The sequence below is a fragment of the Macrotis lagotis genome, chromosome 1, assembly GCF_037893015.1.
Source record: "Macrotis lagotis isolate mMagLag1 chromosome 1, bilby.v1.9.chrom.fasta, whole genome shotgun sequence".
NCBI lineage: Eukaryota > Metazoa > Chordata > Mammalia > Peramelemorphia > Peramelidae > Macrotis > Macrotis lagotis.
The window spans coordinates 427,353,550-427,371,339 of NC_133658.1; the positions used below are offsets into that span (position 1 = coordinate 427,353,550).

General features: G+C 35.1%; 1 non-coding gene across 1 annotated transcript; it reads left to right on the plus strand.

Annotated features, from left to right (window-relative positions):
- Window positions 1-14,854: 14,854 nt before the first annotated feature.
- Window positions 14,855-14,957, plus strand: LOC141510376 (U6 spliceosomal RNA). The gene has a single exon (XR_012474872.1). It is a non-coding gene; the product is annotated as a U6 spliceosomal RNA (small nuclear RNA).
- Window positions 14,958-17,790: the final 2,833 nt, after the last annotated feature.

Consider the following 17,790-nt stretch of genomic DNA (forward strand, 5'->3'; position numbering starts at 1 on the left):
TACCATCTCCGAGACAAGGCAAATCCACACACAGAGAGGAAATTTATTAGGGAAATCAAAAGCCTTCATGTAATTCTCTGTTGGGAATCCCTTTCCATTTTGATTCAGTCTGTCACACTCTCCCTGTATAATAAGGGAGAGGCCTAGTTTCAGAAATATTAGTAGTGTTTTACAACTTGTCTTTCCTTTCAACAAGCTGGTTAATTAAATCCCTTCCATTGCAGGAAATACAGGTAAGCTTCCAATATTAGTGGTCTGGACTGTTTATTTCCTTGCCACACCCCTCACCACAGCCAATGTTAGTTCTTAGTTCTTTTGCCCTTCCCTCCCTTTGCACCCCATCTAAATCTTAATACTTACTGCTGACAGTTATTTGGCCATTGAGATCCCCTGCTCAACTTTTTTTCAAATAATTTAACTTTGCAATCAACTTTGAAAAACCTTCATTATTAAGAAATATTTTCTCCTAGAAAAAAATCATAATTTTTTCTTTAAGGAAGTTTATATTTAATTTTTTTATTATGAGCTTATTTATCATTAACAAACATATAAACATTTTAAAATAAAAAAACAGAAGAAGAAAATTGCATATGGAACTGGGTCCTTCTGTTATGTACAGTTTGTTTTTTTCCAAGTGTATATTAAATTTAGCTGGTTAGAAACAAAATTTTCCTGGTTGGGTTCACTTCTGAGCCTTTTATTTCTATGTTTGTGTTTTGTTAATCAAGGTTTTATTGATACTTTTCCCTTCTTTTTTTCCATTTCCAATATTACCCTTTAACACACCTCCTTCCAATTCCTTTCCATCCAACAAAGGTCTCCCTTGTAACAAATAAAACACATTAAAGAAAAACAAACCAATATGATCTCCTTCTAAAAATTCATGATTCATTCTATCTGAACCTCTAGTTCATCATTTCACTGCCACAAGATGGGTGGCATATTTCTTGAATCCTTTGACATCATGACTGGTATTGCATTGATCAAAGTTCTGGAGCCTTTTAAAGTTCAATATTATTGTGTTCATCACAAAAATTGGTATCCTGATTCTGCTCAATTAATTCTATATCAATTCATTACAATCTTCTCAAATTTTATTCTATTTCAATTCAGTTCAAGTCTTCTCATATTTTTCTGAAATCTATCACAGCAATATCATTCAAATATATAATATCAAATAATAATATTCTATTTTATTCATGTTTCATAATTATCTCAATCATTCCCCACTTTTTCTAGCTCTTTTCTAGACCAATAAATGTTACTACAAATATTGTGGTAGTCCTTTTGGGTCCTTTTCATCTGCCTTTGGTCTATTTGGGGTATGGAACTAAAAGCATTACTGCTGGGTTAAAATATGTACAGTTTGGTGATTTTGGGAATATAGTTGCAGATTACTTTCTAAAATGGTTGAATGAATACATAGTTCCACCAATAGTGCAATAATATGCCTGAAATCCAAAAGGTCCCTTCAACAGTCATTATTTTCTCATTATAATGGAGCTAAGGTGGGGCCTCAGAGTTGTTTTAATGTGACTTTTTCATATTACTGATGATTTAGAGGGGTTTTTAAATGTGATTGTAGACAGCTTTTATTATTTTTTTTAGATTTTTTTTTAGAATTTTTTTTTTTGCAAGGCAATGGTGTTAAGTGGCTCTCCCAAGGCCACACAGCTAGATAATTATTAAGTGTCTGTGGCTGGATTTGAACTGAGGTACTCGTGACTCCATGGCTGGTGCTCTATCCACAGTGCCACCTAGCCGTCCCACCAGCTTTTATTCTTAAGGAGAAACTAAATGTTCATATCCTTTGATCATTATCTATTAGAAAATGGCTCTAATTCAGAGAAATTTGCTGCAAAGATTTTTCCCCAGTTAACTTATAATCCATTTTGTTTCAAAAAAAACTTTCCAATTTTATATGTGAAGTTGTCCATTCTATCTTTTCTAACCTTTTCTAACCTTCTTCAGTTAAAAATTCTCCCCCTCATCACTATTATGAAAGGCATTCCTTTCTGTTTTTATCTTATTTTATAAATAATATGCCATTTTTATATTTAGGTCAAATATCTAGTTGAAGTTTACTTTTTATATGGAATAAATTGTTGATTTAAACCTAATTTCTTCCACATTACTTTTTTACTCTTCTCAGTAGTTTTTTGCAGAAAAAAGTCTTTATTTCTGTAGCTAGTGTCCTATAGCAGGGTTTATCCAACATTATGCTTCTAAACTTTATCTATTTTCATTATTGAGCTATTCACTTTTCCTACATTTTACTATCACTACTTTTTATTAGAATTTGAAATATAGTACCAAATGCCTTACTACTTCACAGTTTCAAAGTCAGAAGAAACCTCCAAGACCATTCCTTTCTTAAAAAGAATGTCTCCCTTGAAAATGATTATACAGATTTCACTCCCTAAAGAAGGAAAAATTTGAATTTTTAGGAAGTTTATTTTTTTCTTCATATCAAGTCTAAATCTGTCTCTTTGCATCTTCCATATATTACTCTTAGTTTCATTCTGTGAGGCCAAAAAGAATAAAGCTAATCCCTTTCTTTCTTGACAGCCCTTTATTTGCCTGAAAACTATTATCATGTCCCCTCTTGCCTTATCATATGAAAATGTTAGAAGCAACTGAAAATTAAGAATTAGGCAAGAAAAAGGGAGGCTATGGTCATCCATTCAGATGATTCCATCTGTGCATATATGTGAAGTAACCTCAAAAGAGTGTTAGAAACCCCAAAGGGCAAAGGGCAAAGCTTGCAGTTGCTCTTAGATGACCAAATGCCAAGGACTCATGTCTCAGTTGTTATAACATTATAGTTGCCTTTAAATGTTAGTCTGGTTCTTACATGAAAGGAGGATTAGATTTTCTCTTGTCTCAGATGGCACAGTCATGATTAGTTGGCGGAGGTTACTTTTTCAGTTTGTTAATAAGGAAAAACTTGCTAACAAATAGTTATAGAAAAGTTTAGTGGACTGAGATCAAATAATGACAATAATAGCTCACAGAGCTACAGAGTTTTAAGGTTCTTGAAATGTTTTCCTTTCCTTCCTACTGACTGAAAACCTGGAAACCTGGAATTAAGAAACAATGTCGAACCAGATTCCCAAACTTCTAGGATGGAAATGGAGGACGAAAATGAAAGAAGCATTTAGAATTATGGTCGTTATTTCCTTGGTGGTTTAGGGATTAAGGTGCTGTGAATTAAGCAAAAAGCATCTGGGAGAGAAGGATGGGGTTTCCCCAGCTGTTGTTTAAAAATCCCTGAAACATGTGCTTATAAAACATCTAAAACTTCTAAGCATCAATCCAAAGCAAATTATTGCACGAGCTTTTCCTTTTCACCCCATTCAGAAGATCCTCTTTTTTCTTTCAAGTGTCCCATACATGGATTTTACCAAGATGCAGATATTTTAGGGAAAGTTCCTGGGAAGTGCCATCTTTTATGTGGGTAAAAAGATGTCTTCTTCCTTGTGTGATTTCAGAACCTAGCATTCTACAGAACAGTTCATACTTTTATAGGTTTGTATTCATCCCTCTACCCTCTCCTATCCACCTGTGGAAAGAATTAAAAGAATGAATGAATGAAGAATTTATTTAGCACATGATAGTTTATTAAGCTCTAGGGAAAGTATAAAAAGAGAAACAATCCCTGCCTCAAATAAATTATATTCTAGAAAATGAATATTATACTTTCAGAAGTGTTTTGGTCAGAATAAGGAATTATAACTTGAGAAGTCACAAGGATGAATTGATAGAGTTTATTTTCTTTCTCAAAAAACAATGGTACTACTGATTTAATTAATCTTCAAAAAGAGAGGGGTGTGAGAGGTGGGGTAGAGAGAGTATATACATAGGTATGTAGCAATATGGTCTGAATAGATGACTGAATGGATAGATAGGAGATTAAAGTGAAATCTTGTCTAGTGTCTAAGGCTAGTTAGTCCATGTGATGGGCTAGGATGACTAGTTTATACTTATTCAATCATTAATCAAATGGGTTGTGCCCTAAGATTGGAGCTCCAAAGATGATTAGGTTGAACTTTCTCCACAAACTAGAAGATAAGGAATGGTTTCTGAAATTTCAGGTCCAGAGACCCATTTCCAGTTAGATAAAGCTAGTCTGTATGGGGAGTAGAAGCGCAGTGGTGATAGGAAGACAGCTTTAAGGCCTAGGTAGATGACTGGAATGCTGGATGAAATGAAAAGATGGTCTGGTGTCTGGGGCCAACATAGAAAATAGCTCAGGCCTTAATCAGTGATACTTCCAAGAAACATGAGCTCATGAAAACCCCAATCACCCTGGGCTTAAGTGGGCTAATGTAATAGCTGTCTTCAAGTATTTCAGAGGCTGCTCTGTGAAATAAGGATTAAACTCATTAAGTTTGGTCCTAGAAGGCAAAACTAAAATCTATGAGTTGGACCTGGGAAGTTCCCAATTTCCCAGGCTTGATGCAAGTTTAAAAACAAAACAAAAAACCTTCCAACAATTGGAGTTATCCCAAAGTGGGATGGAATGTGTCCGGAAATTGTGGTTTGCCTCCATAGTTGGTGTGGTAAGAACAGTATCTACCCCAGTCCCTGCCATGCAGAGTAGACAAATTTTTCCTTAAAAGATATGGAAGAAATTTTTGAGACTTACTCATTCTGAAATATCCTTATTTAATCACTCTTGACCTCTGTTTTCTCCAGTCTAAAATGAGAATACCAGAGGAGGTAGCCTCTGAGGTCCCTTCTGGTTCAAGATCTATAAATCTTTGATCTATAAATTAAAGCTCAAATACTTGACAAAGCTGTAATAATGTGTATCTATATGAATTGCCATCTGCCTTTAGGACCATTGAACCTTTCCATCTTACTCATAATTGAAATTTTCCATCAGTATTTTCTCAGGGAGGGGAGTAATATGCAGTGAGACTGGAAAAATAGGAAAGAACCAAGTTTTGAAGCATTTAAATAGCAAAATACTTCATGCTCTGATCACAGTGATAAAAGGATTTTTATTGTGGGGGTAACATTGTCAAAACACTTTCTCAGCTATGATATATTGTATTAAGAATGAAATCTTTGGGACTATGCCCAACAATACCAATACTAGGTCAATATCCCAAAAAAATCATAAAAAAACAGAAAAATTTCACATGTTTAAAAACATTTATAACAGCTCTTTTTATAGTGGAAAAGAATTTGAACTTGAGGATATGCCCATCAATTGGGGAGTGGCTGAATAAATTATGGTATATGGATGTTATGGATTACCACTGTTCTATAAGAAACCTTGACTGATCAGATTTTATTTTTGTTTTAATTATTGTTTTCTGCAAGGCAAAGGGGTTAAGTGATTTGCTCAAGATCACACAGCTAGGTAATTATTAAGTATCTGAGATAAGATTTCAATTCAGGTCTTCCTGACTCCAGGGTCAATTGTCAGATTTAGATAATTATGGAAAGAATTATATGAACAGATACTGAGCTAAGTGAGTAAAATCAAGATTACAACAATACTGTGAGATGATCAACTATGATGGATGCAGCTCCTCTTGGCAATTCAAAGATCAGGGACAATCCTGAGAGACCTGCTATGACATTCACATCCAGGGGGAAAAATTACACAGTCTAAAAGCATACTATGTTCACTTTTTTTAAAGCCTTATGCTTTTCCTTCCTTTTTACCTTGTTTTCTTTTCCCTTAGTTCTGGTTGCTCTTTCACAACATGAATAATATATAAAGATGGTAAACAAAAATGTACATATACAACTTTTAACAGACTGTTTGCCACCATGGAGAGGGGAGAAGGGAAGGGAGGGTGGTAGAAAAATGTGGAACCCATAAAATAAAATTTCAATTAAAAAATATGAACTATTTGAAGTCAAGGGACTATCTTATCTTTCTTTTTGTATATCCAGCACTTAGCACAGTTCTTTGCATATAGCAAATAACTGACAAATGATTTCATTATCATGTATCTTTTTTTCATTCTTGATGATCTATGTACAAAAGTCAGCACAAAAGTCAGAAGTTCTTCCAGCAGTACTGATGTGCTAGTCAAGTGAAGAGCAGAGGCAAGGAAGCTGCATCTGACTAAATGAATTCTGTATGCCAGTAGAATAACCTGTCAATGCCTTAAGGACCGTTAGATGGTCTTCAAGTGTCTTATTCCAGTGCTGAACCTGAATTTAAACTAACGAAACTGCCTGAGTAATAACTGTCTGATGATAAGAAGTCTTCAATCAAAGAATAGATGGCTACTTAGGTATGTTTACTGGAAATCTATTTTTCAGGTATAAGTAGGATCAAATGACCTCTGAAGTTGCCTAAACAAAATTAATAAGAATAGGACATAAAGGGATTCCCTTCACTCAATACAATACATCCATAGCTGCCAAAGTGTTCTGATAATGTTACCTCCACCCCATAAACTCCTTTTATCACTGTGATCAGAGCATGAAGTCCTATGTTGTTATTTAAAGGCTTCAAAACATAATTCTTTCCTATTTTTCCAGTCTCACTGCATATTACTCTCCTCCCTGAAATCTTATGATTCAGCTACACTGTGGGTGTTCCTCAAACAAAAGCCACCTTTTGAAATTTGTTTCCTTTTCATTGACTGTCTTCCATGAATGAAATGCCCCTTTTCCCTCACTTATATGTGGTTTCCATTAAGATTCAGTTCAAATGAAAACTTATACAAAAAAGACTTTCTTGGTTTCCCCAGCTGCTAGTGACTTCCCTTCTAAGATTACGTTGTACCTATTCTGTATGTTATATGTATATATTTTTTTAAATCACCTCGTCTGCTCCATAAGGATACAAGCATCTTAAGGGCATTTTCTTTGTAATACCAAGGTTTAGCACAAAGTTTGGCACAACAGCAACACTTTGAAATGTTTGTTAATTGACATTGAAATTGTATCATGGGAAAATTACTTTTGAAGCAAATATCTTAGATAAAGTTCCAGTATCCAAGGTATCCATGCTGTTTATTTAGAGAAATTATTATGTTGTTATAACAATAACCTTAGTTACTATTTGAACATTATAAATGTATACTATATATCAATAAGTATGCATATACATTAATACTTTATATGTGTGTTATACATACATATAATCATATGGTATGTATGTATGTGTGTATGCATGTAGATATATATCATATTAAGAACAGGAGGCATTCCCCAACAGATAAGTGATCAAAGGATATGAAAGAACAATTCTCTGGATTTTCCATTAAAAAGACATGGAAGTTTGTTCTAAATAGCTAATAATAAAAGAATTGCATTCCATGTTTTCCATTTAATGAAAATGAAATTTCATCTCAATCTTGGAAAATTGGTAGAGATTACAAAATATGTAAGTAGTCAAAGTTGAAAGTGTGTCAGGAAGACAAATTCACAATATTCTGATAGTTAAACTATGCGAATAGACCCAATTAATCTGGAAAATAATTTGGGATATAAAAAAAAAGATTAAATTTATATACCCAGACCTCTCACTGCAGAATGTAGCCAAGGAAGTCAAAGACAGAAAGTTCTTGAATATAATAAAATACTTATAACAATACTTTGTATGGCAGTAAAAATCTGGAAAATAGGTAAAGTCATTAAATGAGGAATGGCTAAACATGAATATATTGTTAAGGATCTAAGAATGTGTTGAGAAAAAATGCCTGAGAAAATCTGTGAACCGATGTGAGTGAAATTAGTAGAACCAAGGGAAAATACATAATAAAAATGATAGTATAAATAAAAACAGGAAAAACAAAGCTTTAATGTATTGTCTAATTATAATTGTAAGCTGGCATTAGAGAAGAAATGAGAAAATGTTCTCCTCTGATTTCCTTTGGGGGTGAGGGGTACATGTGCAGAAAGCAATTATTGACTAATTTGTAAAAGAATATTTGGTAATTCTGACTAAATAAATTAATGAATAAATGAATGAACAAAAAATAATAAAATAAAACCACCAGTGGCAAGAAACTCACTACTTCCTGAGATAATTCATGGAATTCTACTTTTTTCTTGGCTATTATTAACAGAAAGTTTTTCATTATATCAGGACAACCCCTGACCTCTCTCAATACACAAAATCATTGAGTCTCCAAGTTGAATCTCCCAGCAGAGGTCATCTAGTAAAATCTAACCTCTATCTAAACTTTGCATTCTCAAAAAATTATCATCTACCTGAAAACCTTCAGTAAAGGAAACTCACTATCTTCCAAGGAGATCTATTTCATTTTTAGATGACTGTTGAGAACTGCATTCTTATCTCTGTCCAGCCAGACTGTATGATCTTGGGCACCTCCTCTCCTTTCTCTAAGCCTGACTCTTTCCTCCAAAGAATGAGGATATTTAGCTATATAGTACTTAATACTTCTTCCAGATCATTTTCCTGGATGGACAAGATTTCAATGATTGTGAACAACCCACTATAATCACCTAAATACTCCCTTTTTCATCTTTTCCTGACAATCCAAGAACTACAAAATGAACAAGAATCCCCTAGGTACTGGTGGAGTACTCCAAAAAGTCAGGGTTGACATAAATAATTTGGTCTTTTCTATAATGGAACTGATCCACAGAAGGAAATTGTATAAAGTAGTTGGTTTAATGGAAAGAACACTAACCTAGGAATTGAAAGGACTAGTTCTAGTCACACCTTCCCTTCCTCTAAGCTGTGTAACTTTACCAATATTTCTCTTTCTGAATTTTGGTTTTCTCCTCTTTTGTCTGGGATCAATTCACCACCAATGGAAAAATATTTCTTAAGAATCTACTATGTGCCAGGAACTGCTCTAGAAATAAAAATTCTTTCTCTCTCTATTCCAGAGGATCATAATTTGAGAGGTGGAAGATATTCAGAGAATGACTTCCCTTTTCTCATCAGTTAATAAATGAGGATATTGAAACATGGTGATATGACTCCCAAAGTCAACTCAAGTAGTGACAGAGCTTCATTTCTTACCCCTGGAACATATTGCCTGTCAAATCTGGGACTTGGAAGAAACATTTAGGCATTTTGTGATCTTAGGCGAGACATTTCTGGATCCCAATTAAATTCTCTGTAAAATGAAAATAAAAATTCCCCTACTTGCCTCCTTCACACAATGGCTATAAGTATATGAGGATCAAAGTGGGCTGAGGCTATAAAGCACTTTGTCAGCCAGTGATCAGTTTTGTTTATTTTTGCCTCTTTGGATTCCTGTTACTTCCCATGGTGTCTTACACTTCTTAAGCAATTAATTATTGACTTATTAGATTAAGTGGGTAAAGTCAGAAAAGTCATATATCTGTTAGTTTTATAGTAATATGTAGAGGTGAAAGAGCTCTTAGAGCTCATCTAGTCTGTTCTCCTCATCTTATAGATGGAAAGACATAGGCCCAGAGACATCAGGGAACTTGTCCCAGCTCACAGAGAGTAAGTAGTTAAGTCAGGATTTGAACCTAGGCCTCCTAGTTCCAAAGCCAGGCTGTCCAATGGCCCTGCCAGGTTCCTGAGTTCTGGGGAAGCCAGTTATGGCCCTGGTCCAGCCTGCTCAGACTGCTGCTGTCTCTTCCCCTTGGCTCTTGGGTGGCCTCCAGGGTGTGGGTGATCTTGCAAGCTGGGAGTGGGACTGGGAACTCTGTTTTCCAAGAAACAACCACTCGGCAGGCTTCAGAGAGCTTGGGGAGGGATTGCCTAGGAGGCGGGGCCAGGGAGTTCCTGGAAATGGGCTTCTAAGGCCTTGAGGCAGGTCTTCCTCAGTCGATGGGGCCCTCTCTACCTTCTGTATTCATTCTGCTGGTGGCCTGCCAGTGTCTGCATTTGGCTGCCTCCCGGGCATGAGGCAAGACATATTGCTTTCTGTTTAGCTCGGATTTGTTTATCCCTGTTGGGCTTGTTTACTGTTGACAATTTAACAACTGTTGTTTTTGGCAGCCCTCATCTGGGTCCCAGTCCTGCCCTGGCCAAGGACATCAGTGCCCTTGCACGGGGATCTCAGGAGCCTCAAGTCCCTGACCGTGGCCAAGGATGTCAATACCTCTGTACCAGGGATCTCAGGAGTCTCCAGTCCCTGGTCCTAGCCAAGGATATTTGTGCCTCTGTACTAGGGATCTCAGGATTCTTCAGTCCCTGGATCTGATCAAGGACTTAAGTGCCTCTGTACCAGAGATCTCAGGAGCCTCAATCCCCTGGGCCTCCCTGGGACTTGTTTCATAATCAGCACTTTTTACAAAAGCTGTTCTTCACCTACATAGTGTTCTAGCCAAACTAAGTGCTATCTGATCCCCAAGCTCCTTCTGCTCTTTCTTACTTCAGGCTATCCCTGGACACACTCCATTCTTATCTCTGCCAGTTGAAACTCTTCTCTTCCATAATGCAGGGCTCAGGGGTCTCCTCCTCCAGGATGCTTTCCTAGATTTCATTCCCTCCCCTCCCCTAAACTAGAAAGGTTCCTCTCTCCTCAAACCAAAGAACACTTTGTGCCTCTCAGTATAGCATATAAAGAAGAAATTTAGAGATTAAAGTTAATTCAACAAGTGTTGGTCAAGTGCTTACTATGTTCCAACATTAAATTAGGAACTACTGATATAAAGTCAAAAAAAGGGGGGAAAAAACAACAGTCCTTGTCTTAAAAGACATTACATTTTACTATCTAATCCAAAAATTCTTAAACTTTTAAAGACATGGATCCTTTTGGCAATCCATTGTTTTAAATACATAAAATAAAATGCATCATTGCAACAGATTTTTCACAATTGATAAATGGTCAAAGGATATGGAAAGGCAATCCTTAGATAAAGAAATCAAAGCTATTTATAGTTATATAAAAACTGTTCTAAATCATTGTTGATTAGACAAATGCAAATTAAACTATCTTTGACGGATCACCTCACACCCTTCAGATTGGCAAATATGACTAGAAAGGATAATGATCAATGCTGGAGTGGATGTGGGAAATCTGGGACACTAATACACTGTTGATGGAGCTGTGAATTGATCCAACCTTTCTGGAGAGCAATTTGGAATTACACCCAAAGGGTAATAAAAATGTGCATTACCCTTTGAATATAAAAAGGGTAAAAATCCCACATGTACAAAAATATTCATAGAAATTCTTTTTATAGTGGCAAAAAATTTGAAATCGAAGGGAAAACCCTTCAATTGGGGAATAGTTGAACAAATTGTACTATATGTATGTGATGGAATGCTATTATTCTATAAGAAATCATGAGGGATGGGATTTCAGAAAAGCCTGAAAAGATTTGCATTAATTGAAGGGGAGTGAAATGAACAGAACCAGAACAACATTATAGGCACTAACAGCAACATGGGGTGATGATCAACCCTGATGGACTTGTTCAACTCAATAGTACAATAAAGATAATTTTAATGAACTTGTGATGGAAATTATCACCCATATCCAGAGAAGGAACTATGGAGTGTAAATGAAAAGCCAAGTTTATTACAACCAATTTTTAAAAGTTGTTATGTATTATTTAATTTTGTTATCTGTAATGTTTTCTTGCATTTGAATCTGAATCTTCTCTCCTAACATGCTCGATTTCAATCTATATTTAGCAGATTGTTATATCATATTGTTTTCTGTTGGGGGAGGGGGAAGGAAGGTAGGGAGGGAGAAAAATTGTATAACTCGAACCTTTGCAAAAAATGTACTTTATGTAGTTGGAAAAACAAATAAAATATTTATATAATAAAAATAACTCTTGAAATACAGTTAACAAAACATGCTGTGAATCAAGTTAATAGACTTCAATTTAAGGACCTTGATCAAGTCTGACCCTTTCATTTCACAGATTTATGGTCAGAATGGGGCAATGTTTTGTCTAAGCCATTAAAGGGAAGCTAGGTGGCATAGTAGATAGAATGGTGAGCATGGAGTCAGGAATATCTGAGTTCAATTCTGGCCTCATGCAGTAAACATGTAACCCATGGCAAATAATTTCATGGCTCTCTGACTAAATTTCCTCAGTTTTAAAATGAGTTTAATAAATATTAAGACCTTCCTAATAGAGCTTTTTGTAATCAAATGATATCATATTTGTAAAATGCTTAGCATAGGGAGGATTATTTCATTGAGCTCTCACTCAAAAATAGAATTTCTGCTTCTCAGAAGTTCAGTGCTAATTCTCCGAAGGTACACTTCTTGCCTGATATTGCATTTAGTTTCCATGAATAATCCTCCTAAAGCTCCCTTAAGAAGTAGATTATAATTTTTTTTATACTTGCATGATGAGTCAGATTCTAGCATGGGACCTTGTTGTGTTTCCTTGGTAGACAATAAGTGGATAGAATACTGTGCTTGGATTCAGAATATATATCTCTATTCTGATATGACCTCAATTACTCACTAGTTCTGTGACCCAGATCAAGTCCCACAATTTCTGAACAGTGTTTTCCCCCATCTTTAAAAATGGAATAATAATAATGATGGTGATGATGATGATAATAATAAACTATCCCATAGAAATGTTGTGAGAATCAAATGGTATCATAAGTATATTATTATATATAGAAAAATTGTTTTATATATGAGCTACTATTACTATTCATAAAACTGAATTAAATTTAGAGAGGGAGAGAGATAATTAAATCCTAACATAAAACAGATAAAACTGACCAAATGGTGATTTGGTAATTGTAAAGTCTAAGTCACTTACATAGTGTCAGAACCAAGGATGGGCAAATATAGATAGGCACTTAGTATGCAGAATAAGATGGGGTAGGTGAGGTCATATGTGTACTCAATGAGGGAAACTTTTTCATGTGAATTTTTATAGGTACATATATTTAAGAACTTATAATACCCTACTCCTTATATCCCAAGAGTATTTACTTGATGATAAATTAAGTCAAGTGCGCTCTAATATAAGTCCCAAAGCTTCTTGAGGACAATAATTCCACAAAATACAACTCTCAAATGTCATTCTAGATTTTAAGGTTATTTTTGTACTTATTTATATATTACCTTAGTGGGTACTAACTTTCACTCTATATGGCCCCAGAAAGTTATCTCTAATTCAATCATATTCACATCCATATACCTCTGACCAATTTACTCTGGTAATACCAAAGTGTTTATTTTTCCTCTAATCAGGCAGAAGACATAATTAGTATAAAACTAAAGTATTTAAGAAGATACCATAGTTAGAAAAATACATTAGGACATTTACCCTAATGAACAAAGAACAAACTCTCCCCCCAAATTAGAGTTATCTGCAGTGAGGAAAGAAAGAATATATTACTATTAACACACAAGAAGTCCATGTTAGCCAACACATATACCATATTTCCCCATGTATAATATGCACCTTATTTTTGGAGCCTGAAATTTGAAAAAAATGCATTACATAAAGTTATTGAACTCAAATTTTATTCATCATGAAATTCAATGACTTTTTGCTCACAGCTTTCAGGCATCTTTTGGGCAAGTCTGGTGCATGGACGAGTGCTTAGACCATTCCATTTCACGAACCTGAAGCACCAATTGTGCCATCATTTGAAATCAGTCACTTCTTTTTCATCAGCAGTTATTCTTGCCTCAGGCTGAATCATATTTGTGAACACAAGAATTGTAATTGCCCTTTGCTTTGCAAAGCATATCTTCAATTCCCTCTCTAACTCAAGCCATTTGGCTGACTTGCCTCTCATGGTCTTCTTCCCATAGCCAGTCTTGGATTATTTTCTCATTTGGAGGAGGACCAAACTGACATTCAACAGCATGATTTCCATTCACCTTTGCAAACTGGATCACTTTGAACTTGAATTCAGCACTGCATGAAAATCTTTTCTGAGCAATTTCTGGGTAGGACGTGGCAAAATGAAACCTACCAATGACAAATACAAAACAATGAGTGCAAAGACAACAAATGTGAAAAAGTGGGATATGCAAGTAAAAAATCTACAACGACTGTATAAGAAGTTCCCAGTATTTAAATCCCATTTTTTTCAAAAAAGGGTGCATCTTATACATAGGGAAATATAGTCTATAAAGAAATACTTCGAACTTCTAACACCTCATAATAACTGATGTCTTCTGGCAGATAATCAAGTTGCCCTCACTAGACTGCTTCTTCTCTAGGTCTGGCATTTCTCCTGGGGCATTGCTCTATGGACCTCATGACAATCAATAGGCATGTGGTGCCATTGGAAATTGCTCCACTGGTTTCATAATAGCGGTTGGCCATGATAGTCTCTGATAGATATTATTTCATTGGTCTCAGATAATCTCATGGTAGTGACTGAAAGTGTATTATTCAGTGCCACCATCTTCAGAACTTCAGCTCTTCAGTCACCTGCTAGCCAGTTTAACTGTACTCTTCTAGGGTATAGTGGCTAAACTCATTAATGAAGACGGATTGACAGGAACTACATTCAGGTAGAAAAACTTGATAGAGTACACCAAGCTAAGTTTAGGGTATTGTTTTGTTTTGTTTTTTTTATCAATTTCTTTGTCTAGGCAGTCTCAAACCCAGTTTGAGAAAACTGAAATATTTAATTTAGGGTTCTATGTTTATAAATATACTTTAGATTTGACTGCAATATATGAGTCAGAGCGAAAGTTACTAAAGCAATGAAATCATTATTTTTTATTCATATATATTGCCCATATTCTTATAAATTTGTTATGTAAAAGGATCAGCAGCAAAACTTCATTGGATAGTGGCAAATTCCCATACTAGGAATAAACTCTTTTAAAATATTGAAATATTTAAGATTCATCCCAGTTTTCTTACCTGTTGAGATTTTTTTTTGAACAATGACTATCATTAAGTACATTAGATTTTTCTTTCAGTTTCCTTTCATCTCTATCTTCATCCAGTTCACTAGCAAAAATGTTCAGTACCGTGCTCGCTTCGGCAACACTAAAATTGGAACGATACAGAGAAGATTAGCATGGCCCCTGCTCAAAGATGACACGCAAATTCATGAATCATTCCATATTTTTCGGGAGCTTGGAAAGCAGCCAAGAATCTAGTTTCCTGCAAAGCTGAGCCTTCTCTTCCAGGGAAAAAGATGGACATTTAACGAAATGGAAGAATTCCAAAAATTTTTGATGAAAAGACCAGAGCTAAACAGAAAATTTGGATATCAAACAGGAGGTTCAAAAGACACATGAAAAGTTTAAAAAAGGGGGGGGGGCAGTAAAAGGAAAAAAAATGCAATCCAGCAAGTTGAAACTGGCTATATCCCAGCCTGGGGGTGGGGGTAGAGACTCTCATAAATCCTGAGAAATGTAACTCTAACAGAGAGAATATACCTAGCCAGAAATGATGGACATCCATGACCTATCCATGAGACTAATAGCTAATGGGATGTAACTGGCTTTAACTCCACTGGGGAGAAAGACTCTAATAACTCTCAGGAATTTGGACTCTATTCAACAGAATATACTGAACTAGAAGGGACAGACACTCAGAATTTTCTATGACTTAGACAGAATGATCTAAAAAAAATACACTACCTCCCTAAAAAGGGGGACAGAAAAGAGACGGGAGGAGGGAGGGGATTGAATGGGACAAATCTCATTACACTAAGAGGTACAAAAAACCTATGGTAATAGAGGGGAAGAAGGGAGTAGAGGAGAAACACCTGAATCTTCCTCTCATCAGACTCGGCTTAAAGTCAATCTACACATACTCAGTTAACTTATAAAACATCTAACCTTTCTAGAAGTAAAAGGGGAAAAGGGGAGGGGGGACAGAGAAAGGGAAGGGGAGTAGAGGAAATAAGGGGAAATAACAAAAGGAAGGGAAGGGAACAGGGAAAGGGGAAAGAAAGGGGAGGGTGTGATATAGGAGGGCAAACACACTGAAGGGGGTGGTATTTAAAACAAAATACTGGGGAATATGGAGAAAAGGGGGGGAAAGGGGGAAAATACAAACAGAGGGAAGATAGCACAGAGGGCAATAAAGAATTAGTAATCATAACCTTGAATGTGAATGGGATGAACTCTCCCTTAAAACATATGCAAATAGCAGAGTAGATTAAAAACCAGAATCCTACAATATGATGCTTACAAGAAACTCATTTGAAGCAGAGAGATGCATATAGAGTAAAGGTAAAAGGTTGGAGCAAAATATATTTTGCTTCAGCTGAAGTAAAAAAAGCAGGGGTAGCAATCCTTATCTCAGACAAAGCAGCAGCAAAAATAGATAGCATTAAAAGATAGATAGCATTATCCTCCTAAAAGGTACCATAGACAATAAAGTCATTTCAATATTGAATATATATATGCACCCAGTGGGACAGCACCCAAATACTTAGAGGAGAAGCTGAAAGAATTACAGGAAGACATAGACAGCAAAACTCTACTAGTAGGAGACCTCAACCTCCCACTATCAGATCTAGATAAATCAAATCATAAAACAAACAAGAAAGAAATTAGGGAGGTAAATAGATTGTTAGAAAAATTAGATATGGTAGACTTATGGAGGAAACTGAATGGGGATAGAAAGGAATATACCTTTTTCTCTGCAGTACATGGAACTTATACAAAAATTGACCATGTACTAGGACATAAAAACCTAATGATCAACTGCAGAAAGGCAGAAATAGTGAATACATCTTTCTCAGATCACAATGCAATAAAAGTCATATGCAATACTGGGCCAAGGAGATATAGACCCAAAGCAAATTGGAAACTGAATAACCTCATCTTAAAAAATGAGTGGACCAAAAAACAAATTATAGAAAGAATTAACCATTTTATCCTAGATAATGATAATGATGAAACAACATACCAAAACCTATGGGATTCATTCAAAGCAACTCTCAGGGGACATATTATAGCTCTGAATGCTTATATGAATAAATTGGAGAAAGAGGAAATCAATGAACTAAGCATACAACTAAAAAAATTAGAGAAAGAACAAATCAAAAATCCCCAATCAAATACCAAATTAGAAATTTTAAAAAATTTTAAAAATCAAAAGAGAAATTAATAAAATTGAAAGCAAAAAAACTATTGAATTAATAAATAAAACCAAAAGTTGGTATTATGAAAAAAACCAATAAAATTGATAAACCTCTGGTCAATTTGATTAAAAAAAAGAAAGAAGAAAACCAAATTGCTAGTATTATAAATGAAAAAGGTGAACTCACCACCAATAAGGAGGAAATTAAAGTAATAATTCAAAATTATTTTGCCCAACTTTATGCCAAGAAATTTGATAATCTAAGTGAAATGGATGAATATTTACAAAAATATAAGTTGCCCAGGTTAAATGAAGAAGAGATTAAATACCTGAACAACTGTATCTCAGAAAAAGAAATTCAACAAGCCATTAGTGAACTCCCTAAAAAAAATCTCCATGGCCTGATGGATTCACAAGTGAATTCTATCAAACATTTAAGGAACAATTGGTTCCAATCCTATATAAACTCTTTGGAAAAATAGGGAAAGATGGAACTCTGCCTAACTCTTTATATGAAACCAATATGGTACTGCTACCTAAACCAGGAAGAGTTAAAACAGAGAAAGAAAATTATAGACCTATTTCCCTGATGAATATAGATGCAAAAATCCTAAATAAAATCTTAGCAAAACAACTACAACAAGTCATCACTAGGATAATACATTATGATCAAGTAGGATTTATTCCAGGAATGCAGGGTTGGTTCAATATTAGGAAAATTGTTAGTATACTCAATTATATCAATAACAAACCTATCAGAAACCATATGATCATATCAATAGATGCTGAAAAAGCTTTTGACAAAATACAGCATCCATTTCTATTAAAAACACTAGAGAGTGTAGGAATAAATGGACTGTTCCT